The sequence below is a fragment of the Ictalurus punctatus genome, chromosome 9, assembly GCF_001660625.3.
Source record: "Ictalurus punctatus breed USDA103 chromosome 9, Coco_2.0, whole genome shotgun sequence".
In the NCBI taxonomy this organism is placed as follows: Eukaryota; Metazoa; Chordata; class Actinopteri; order Siluriformes; family Ictaluridae; genus Ictalurus; species Ictalurus punctatus.
In genome coordinates, this window is record NC_030424.2 from 28,230,001 (window position 1) to 28,240,000 (window position 10,000).

At 44.5% G+C, this 10,000-nt stretch overlaps 1 protein-coding gene across 1 annotated transcript in view; it reads right to left on the reverse strand.

The window, feature by feature from the left end:
- chrm3a (cholinergic receptor, muscarinic 3a) overlaps positions 1 to 10,000 on the reverse strand; it is a 155,240-nt gene that overhangs the window by 108,028 nt on the left and 37,212 nt on the right. The window contains exon 2 of the mRNA XM_017477093.3: positions 6,716 to 6,826. The gene's annotated coding sequence lies outside the window, so the exon portion shown is untranslated. The remainder of the gene's footprint in view (positions 1 to 6,715; positions 6,827 to 10,000) is intronic.

Genomic DNA, 10,000 nt, shown 5'->3' on the forward strand with positions numbered 1-10,000 from the left:
TTCATTAGAGTCAAGTAATAAGTGACTCATAAATCATGAGACATGGAGGGAATTTAATCGTGTTTTTATTGAGGGCCTACAAAAATAATCCAAATCCAGGGCTGTGGTCAGATTACATTATATTATGGTGTTTATCTAACCCTACGTTCACATGACGTTCTGCAGGTATCAGTGTACGTACGACATGGTAGAGCAATAAATCCAATCGATTGGCTCAAATGATTCCTTGGAACGATCCTAAAGTGTCTGGTCCAACGTTTCTTCAGTTCCGCACTCACAGCTTTGGTTCCTACCTGCAATTAGTTCTCATTTACAGTTCGATTATTAAAAAAAAGAAAAGAAAGAAAAACTTATAATCGTGGTTTCATCTTCGTCTAGCTTGGAAGGAAGTAGAAGTGATAGTTGGTGTCTTAGGTGACTACTCTTGCTTTTTCATAGTTCCTATTTATAGACAATGATAACGAGTCTTTATCAATCACGTATACGTTACAGCAGAGTGAAATTCTTTTCTTCGCATAGCCCAGCATGTTAGGAAGTTGGGGTCAGAGTGCAGGGTCAGCCATGATACGGCGCCCCCTGGAGCAGAGAGAGTTAAGGGCCTTGCTCAAGGTCCAACAGTGGCAGCTTGGCAGTGCTGGGGCTTGAACCCCCGACCATCTTATCAGAGCCTTAACCGCCAAGCCACCACTGCCAAGTAATCCTGTAATAACATTATCCAGCACGTTTCATGAACGTTCCATAACATTAAACGTAACTACAAAGTGATTTTAAAAAATCTGTAATTGTTGGCCAAACAGTAAGACGTATGGGGGGATATATATGTATATATATATATTTTATGGGAAAATAATTAAAGATGGGGTGGTGTGATGCATCCGAGTGTGAAGTAGCGTAACCGTCAACACACCAAAGTTGATTATTTTCCTTTGACAGCACATGCTGAAGTGTTTATTCCTTACTCGGTCCAGCTAGTGATTACAGCTCATCATTTTCCACGCAAAGTGTGTCTGACTTGTCCTCCAGTATGAGAGTATGGGCGAATACATGAGCCTATAAATAAAAATGGCAGCCTATTTGCCCCGGTTAGTTCCTAAATCATGTAACGTTATTCTACGTACGTTAACTCCGTACTTAGTTCAGCTGTAGTTGTAGCGAACGTTACAAGATCAAGATCTCCACCATTTTGGGAATTTTACTTTGACTGAGATCAGTCTGTTCCTGGAAGCGTGAGGATCGGTTGACGATCGTAGTTCGATCATAGAATATACGTTTTATTCCCGCCCCAAAAGTCTCCAGATTCATCTGAAACAACGAGGAGTGCGCAGCCCTGTAAACGAGTGCTAGCAAAGTGTGAGTGTTGTGTCTCTGCACTCTATATTGCTGATGGTTTTGTTCAAACACCATATATGTGTAACAGACATGGTTCCTCAGCTACAGAGTAGAACATCATTGCGAGGTCAGATTTGTGGGATAAAATAAACCCAAAAAGCACAATAAGACGTTCCAGTAAGAACGCGAACGCTAATTAGTCCTAGCATGTGGGACACACTGTTCTCGTGCCGTCAGGAGTGTTTCATTCTCAGAGCTACGCGATGGAGAACAGCGAGCGTGGCCGGACGCAGATGGAATTGATTTCTGGTTCTCCGTAATTACTGCTGGGGATTATATTTGTGAATTATTACGGGCATGTCTACGGCTCTAAATAAATAAATAAAGAAAGAAAGAAAGAACGAAAGAAAGAAAGAAAGAAAGCTCTTCCGTGCTACACGAGGATCATCTCCATTATGAGATGGATTCCAGCCATGAGGACTTAGTAGTGTAGCATCAATATCAGATTACAATATTCAGAGATGTTCCACGCCGTCTGTCACGACTCGGTGGCGAAAGCGAACACGAGACGAGGAACGCGTAAATAAGTCACGCTTCGTGCAGCATTCGCGATGTCGTAACGAGTCACGCACACACTCGTACTCTAAATTCTTTCACTTTTATTGACACATACAACTCCCTGCAGCTTGAACAAGCTCCCAATTAAAGCCCTGCTCGCTTTCGCTCTCGCCGTCACGCTTCTCCCTCTTTGGAAGCCCTCGCTCACGTCTGTCGCTTCTCTGCAAGCATGGGCAGCATTCTCTCTATCGCTCTCGTCCTCTCTCTCTCTCTCTCTCTCGCACGAATCTCTTCTTTTTTCATCCCCAGCTTTCACAACGGTCTCAGAAAGCATACGGCTGTATTGTTCACACTTATTTTGCGGGGGGGTGGGGGGGGGGGGGGTGTATGGGGGGGAGGACAGCTGCTATTCAGTCACAGACGGGAAGACGCATCACAAGAAAGGAAGTTTGAGATATGACACTTTAAAGAAGTGGAAGGACAAACCCGAGGCTGTGAGTGACAGACGGACAGGTCAGGATGTCTGGGGGGGAATATAAAAAAGGGAGAGTATAGAAAAGAAGGTGTCAGAAAGCGAAACGGTTTAAACGAGAGGAGAGATATTGAGGAAAGTGAGGAAAAAGGGCGAAGAGACCGAGAGATAGACAATCATTTCCAGAAAGAGTAAGACGGATAAAAAAAAAAAGAAATCCGGCGAATGCTCAGATTTTTCAATAAATATATATTCGTGTTTTATCCGTCAGAGGAACGTGTTGAGACAGGGGAGCGCTCGGGATAGGACGGAGCTCATTGAAAATCAGAAATGTTTCAAATCCTGTAAATCGACGTGCTGTAAACGAGGACGATGGCTTCACGAGACGAATTCGGTCAATCAGAAGAGGAAAACAAGCGTGCGCTTTGTAATCAGAAAGCAGAGTGGGGCGAGAACATGGGAGAAATGAAATCGTTGGCATTGTATTATAAAATATCCACCCTGAACCACATCCAACGTGCGTATCGATATTAACACACCGCTCCAAAGAAAAAAAAAATAATAATAAAAAAAAAACACCGCTCCAAGTGTTAAGGGAACACTTAAATAACACGTAATTCACACACAATGAAATATTCAAGTTGAAAATCTTTACTTGTATACACTGTGTAATTCGTTGAGGACAAAAACGATCTCAACGACAATGGTCAGTGGAAGCCAAAATCGTCAGCACTGAGGGCTGGATTCAAAATCACACCGAAAATCTAAGTGAAAGACTGAAATTTCAGGATGATCCAACTTGCACGAATTTCATCACGGCAAGTCATAATGCGAGTCGGTAGTGTGTACGGCCCTGACGACGTCTGAGATGGCAGATAGTGTCCTGGGGATCCCCTCCCAGACCTGGATCAGGGCTGGAGTGAGCTTCTGGACAGTCCGTGGTGCAACTTGGCGGCTTTGGATGCTCTGATACATAACGTCCCAGAGGTTCTCGATTGGATTCAGGTCTGGGGAATGTGAAACCCAGTCAATGGTATCAATGCCTTCGTCATCCAGAAACTGCCTATGCACTCTGACCACATGAGGCCGGGTATTGACATGCACAGGAAGAACCCAGGGCCCACTGCACCAGCATATGGTCTGGTAATGACTCTGAGGATTTCATCCCGGTACCTAACAGCGATAAGGGTACCGTTGGCTAGCACGTAGAGGTCTATGCGACCCTCCGAGGATATTCCTCCCCAGACCATCACTAACCCACTGCCAAACCTGTCATGCTAGATGATGCTGCAGGCAGCATAATGTTCCCCACGGCATCTCCAGACTCTTTCAAATTTGTCACATGTGAACTTGCTCTCATCTGTGAAGAGAAAGGAGCGCCAGTGGTGGACCTGCCAATTCGTGAAGAGAAAGGAGCGCCAATGGTGGACCTGCCAATTCGTGAAGAGAAAGGAGCGCCAATGGTGGACCTGCCAATTCGTGAAGAGAAAATAGCTGAAACTGTGCTGGGAGACACACCAACCTCCTTGCTCCTTGGCATGTATGGATGAGCAATCCTGGAGGAGCTGGACTACCTGAGTGGGTTGCAGGTACTGCCTCATACTACAAGTAGTGACAAGGACCCTAACAAAATGCAAAACTAGAGACAAACCAGTCAGGAAGGATAAGGAGAGAACAATTGTCTGTGGCCACCACCATTCCCTTTTTGGGGGTTGTCTTCCTGTTGCCTCTCCAGTGCACCTGTGCACCAAAGCAGGTGAAACTGATTCACAATCACTTATGCTTCCTAACTGGCCAGACTGATATCCCTGAAGTTTAACTGACTTGGTGTTATACTACGATGATTAAGTGTTCCCTTAATTCCGTTGAGCAGTGTAATTAATAGATGACCTTTTTGGTTAAAACATTTAAACGTTAAACCTACATCACCCACAATGACATTTGACCACCTGCTGATAGTGGTGCGGTGGGATTTTGCTCACGTTGTCTCTTTGTCTATAGACACAGATGCAGCGGCGCTTTAGTCCTTTAGCCTGTCCACCTCTTCATCAGTATAACAGTTAAAACCCTGATCAGTTTCCAAAGCTTCCAACTTTCATGCTAACACCCCCACGTCAACAACACTCCTCTGCAGTGCATTCTGGAAATATGAAATATGAGAGCAACATTTCCACCAATGTCTCCACTTGTTCTACATTGCATTTCTCATTAATGGGGAGTCAAAAAAGAAGCTCTTGCGCTTTTGTTTTTCCAGAGCTAAGAATGAAAGCTGACTGTTCTCGGTTATATTTGAGATCCTCCTCTTAAAGGTTAGAGCGGGTCGTCCACTAATCGTAGGGTCGGCGGTTCGATTCCCGGCCCACGTGACTCCACGTACCGAAGTGTCCTTGGGCACGACTCTAAACCACAAAGTTGCCCCCGATGGCAAGTTAGCGCCTTGCGTGGCAGCGCTGCTACCATTGGTGTGTGTGAATGGGTGAATGAGACACCGTGTAAAGCTCTTTGGAAAAAAGCGCTATACAAGTGCAGACCAGTTAGGACATAAACAAACAAAAAAAACACCGCGATAAGCCGTGATCTTAGCAAAAGCGTATGAAGTCACTAAGAAAACCCGTTTGGAGAACCGATCTCCAGTCCGAAATGCTTGTTTGTGTTTGGATGCACCTCCTGTCAGCCATTTTATAGACGTTACATGGGATACCAAAGATCCGGGGGGGGGGGGGGGGGGCTTCACGAACATGGGCGGGAATCATTCGAATGTCCAATTCACCTAACCATTACAGACCTAATCTTGAAAAAAAAAAAGGCTAATCTTACCTAAAGCAACGTTAAATTCAGTTAGAACTGAGCTAGCGTTAGCGACGCCATCCGGTGAAACCGGCACGACACACCTGCTAACGTCTCATGGGAACAGCAAAAATACTGTATAGCACAAACATGTCAATATAAACTGCTTGATTAAATAGAAATGTTTATTAGACCGCTCGAGCCCCGCCGGGGCCGTGTGTGTGTGCGGAGTTCGCGTGTTCTCCCCGTGCTGCGGGGGTTTCCTCCGGGTACTCCGGTTTCCTCCCCCGGTCCAAAGACATGCATGGTAGGCTGATCGGCGTGTCTAAAGTGTCCGTAGTGTATGAATGGGTGTGTGAGTGTGTGTGTGATTGTGCCCTGCGATGGATTAGCACCTTGTCCAGGGTGTACCCCGCCTTGTACCCGATGCTCCCTGGGATAGACTCCAGGTTCCCCGTGACCCTGAAGAAGGAGTAAGCGGTAGAAGATGGATGGATGGATGGTTTATTACACCTCACATAATACATATATATATAAAAAATTTTTTTTTTTTTTTTTTTGACAAATAGCCTACATTATTATGCAGAACATACTGTTCAATACCCAGACGTATCGAATCGACAGCCTCGTATCGAATGATATCGTGAAAACGATCATTAACGGCGACGATGGAGTAGCGGGTAAAAAAATCAGGAAGCAGAAAACAGCAGGCTCCTGTGACAAATGCACTCATTGCCAGCTTGATAGCCATCTTAAATGACACCCAGACAAAAAAAAAAAAAACACACAGGAGGTTAAAGAGCTTCTCAATATATAAGCTCCTTAATGAGCTCCTTAATCTCAAAGCCAAAGTCACTTCAGCCTCACTGTCATGTTTGCATACAGATCTCTTTTCCAGAACACACACACATACACACACACACACACTTGCATAGAAATAGACAAACAGATGCTCATATTGTACAGCCCTACTTCCATATTACTGTTAACGATAAGTTAACTGATGAATGCAGCTGTTCATTTCAGTCTCGGTGTGTGGTGGTGCTTTAATTAGGCGTCCATGCTGTGCAGCAAAATTGCACGATCGTACAGAACGGAAAGCCCTTTCGAACCCATCAGACAGCCATCATCATGCTATTAACATGAAGGATAGTCGGATATCTTCAAGGAGGTCAGGGAGGGCCAGACATTCATACAAACCCACACACACACACACACACACACAAAGACGTCATGTCCGTTTGATTCTCCTGGAGAAACGTCAGTGTGTACACATCATATCCATAATATGAGTGTGGTATATGACCGCAGTGGGTGTGGTGTGATAGTATAGTAAGCGTGAGTACGTTGAAAGTCAGTATGTTTACATGGTGAGTGTAATAAAGCATTAGAGGAAATAGCGTGAAATCGCACAGCGAGGACGGCAAACGTCCACGGTGTCGACGATCAAAAGTAGCATTGTGAAAAAAAGCATCAAAAAAAAAAAAAAGATAGTGTGTAGAGTAAAATTTGAGATGTGGAGTGTGTGTGTGTGTGTGTGTGTGTGTGTGGAGAAACAGCGTCACTGACCGTACAGCGCCGTGTCTAGAGCGGAGAAGTCATCACCTTCAGAGCGGCGACTTCAGACAAGAACTGGAACAAAAACACTGCGAGGAAGTCGGGAGCATGCTGTCCTGGAGCCTGTACACACACACACACACACACACACACATAAACAGTCTAGTTCAGTTTGAGGAAAATAAAGGCTTTGGAAGCAAACTTTCGATGTGAAGCCTCCTTCTTTATAGTTCTCTCCTCTTTCTTCCCCAGAACACAGAACTGACGCTGCTGCCAGCTTTTCTTACACCCCCCCCCCCCCCCCCCCCCCCCTCTCCACCTCCCCCCTTCATTCAGGCTGCTGGGCTTTTCAGTCACAGTTCTGACACAGACCTCTCCAGTGAGCGGATTTCACTGGGAATACCGCAGGTCCCCAGTGGCTAGTCGGGCCCGTCTGGAGCGACGGCGCAATCGCCATGAAGCGGAAAGCGCAACAGTGGTGCCAGTTCTGTTTGACTGCTGCCAACGGTTTCTCACATGCACAGGGGAGCCACGCTTTCTTAAAGAACCTTAAGAGTTCGCTAGAAATAAAAAAAATAAAAAATTTCTGGAAGACAAAACGGAGCAGCAGGAAGCGCCCGTTTCTGGGAGAGAGTGCGGGGATGAGATCGTCGATCGTAGAAGCCGTCGAGAAATTCGGGGTTTTTGGGAGATGGAGAGACGATGCGTGTGAGAATCCCACGCGCTAGGGGTCGGGGGTTTTAGTGTCGGATCTCTGCTCTTGATCGACTGCGTTAGTGAGCTTTATCCACATCTAAAGGCTTTTTTTTTTCTTTATTATTGGTTAATCTAGTGCTGTGTCCATGTGTATTGACTTGGCAGTGTATAGTGTGAGAACGTAGTGCATTAGTGTGTGATTTGAGAGACAAAAAACAAAGGGTTTTTTTTTTCTTTCCTATTTGTACCTGCAGAGATGAGCTTAGGCTCTGCCCCTGATTCTACCTCCCTCATCTGTGCAGGCATGATTTAGGGAAAAAGACTCTTTTTTGCAGGTAGTGTAGGGTTAGATCATCATCATCATCATCATCATCATAACAATCAATCATAATAATAATAATAATAATAATAATAATAATAATAACAACAACAACAACAACAACAACAGCAACAGCAACAACAATCAATCATAATAATAATAATAATAATAATAATAATAATAATAATAATAATCATCATCATCATAATACCAGTATGATAACCAGAACTAATGGAAATACCCAGTGCTTCCAAGGAGGTGAAGAGGGGACGAGAAGGAATTAAAGAAGCAATTGAAGAACGTGAAAGATGGAAGGAAGGAAGGAAGAAGAAGCGAACAAGTGGAAGGGGATGAAGAGAGACAGTAAAGGAGCTGAAGTGAAGGAGATGAAGGAAGGGAGAAAGAAAGAAGAAGGGAACAAGAGGAAAGAAGAGAAGAGAGTTAAGGTGGTGAAGTGAAGGAGATGAAGGAAAGAAAGAAAGAACGAACGAAAGAAAGAAGGGAACAAGAGAAGAGAAGAAAAGAGAAGAGAAGAGAGTTAAGGGGGTGAAGTGAAGGAGATGAAGGAAAGAAGGGAGAAAGAAAGAACGAAAGAAGGAAAGAAGAAGGGAACAAGAGGAAAGAAGAGAAGAGAGTTAAGGAGGTGAAGTGAAGGAGATGAAAGAAAGAAGGGTGAAAGAAAAAGAATTAGGGAACAAGAGAAGAGAAGAGAAGAGAAGAGAGTTAAGGAGATGAAGAGAGAAAGTAAAGGAGGTGACGTGAAGGAGATGAAGGAAAGAAGGGAGAAAGAAAGAAAGAGAGAAAGAAACAAAGAAAGAAAGAAGAAGAGAACAAGAGGAAAGAAGAGAAGAGAAGAGAATTAAGGTGGTGAAGTGAAGGAGATGAAGGAAAGAAAGAAAGAAAGAACGAACAAGAGAAGAGAGTTAAGGAGATGAAGAGAGAAAGTAAAGGAGGCGACGTGAAGGAGATGAAGGAAAGAAGGGAGAAAGAAAGAAAGAGAGAAAGAAAAGAAGGGAACAAGAGGAAAGAAGAGAAGCGAAGTTAGCCAAGGAGTTGAAGAGAGAAAGTAAAGGAGGCGACGTGAAGGAGATGAAGGAAAGACAGAAACAAAGACAAAGTGAAGGAAGTTGGGAAAGAAAGGAAAACAAGAAGAGAGATGAACTGGGAAACAAAACAAACAAAGAAACAGGAAGTGAGAATGATAACGTGAGCGATAAAGACAGTCAGCACTTTATGGTGCTCTGGTCTGCTCTGGTCTGTACTGGGAACACTGGGAACACTGGGAAGAGCTTGGATCGAACACGAGTCCATCACAGACTTTATATCCAAATTACACCCTAAAAAAGTCAAGCGACTGCATTCCAGTACAAAACGAAAGGCTTCGGATCCAGATGTCAGAGCAAAACTCTGAAAGGCTTTAGACAGAATTAGGCAATGACCCAGGTAAAACACACACACACACACACACACACACCCACGCACGAACGCACACACACACACACCCACGCACGAACGCACACACACACACACCCACGCACGAACGCACACACACACACACAAACACACACACACAGCCCGAGCTTGCCCATGTTAGTCGCTGTCACTCCAGGGATTAGAAGGAGACTGATCGGTCCTTATATAGAAGCGCTGAGCGATTTACACCTTTCCATTTCTGCTGGAGAACGATTTTTCCCTCAAGCCCTTTGTTTTTAGTAGACCTGAGATAATACACCTCCTCATCACCCTCCTAAATAATCCCAGTGCCTTCCTCGACTTTCCTCATTTAGCTATAAATAGTGCGTGTGCAGTGTTACGGTCGAGCAGAAGGGGACGGCTAAGCCTTTGCGTGAGGGCTTTCTTCTATTATTTTATTTTTTTCTCCAAAGGAAACTCATTAATGTTGGAATTCAGCAACGGAAACGGCTATCGGAGAGGGTCATCGGAGCGCATACCTCACACATCAAAACACACACACACACACACACACACACACAGTATCACCCGTCCTTGTGTGGTTTCCACCCACCAGGCAGATATTATCGTGTCATCGTTCTTCTGATTTTATTCTATTTGTCTTTCAGGGATGCGATCATACATTTCTAAGATGGAAGAGAACATTCGAGAGAGAGCATTTTTCTCCCTGTTCGAAGTCCAGAAAAGACAAAGAGCTGAGGAGAGAAATAGAACGAGAGTAAAGCTGATAAATAAGGGCACGTAGAGAGAACAACAGACGAGACAGGAGCCCCGTTCACATCATTTCCACAGTCTAATACTCCATTAAC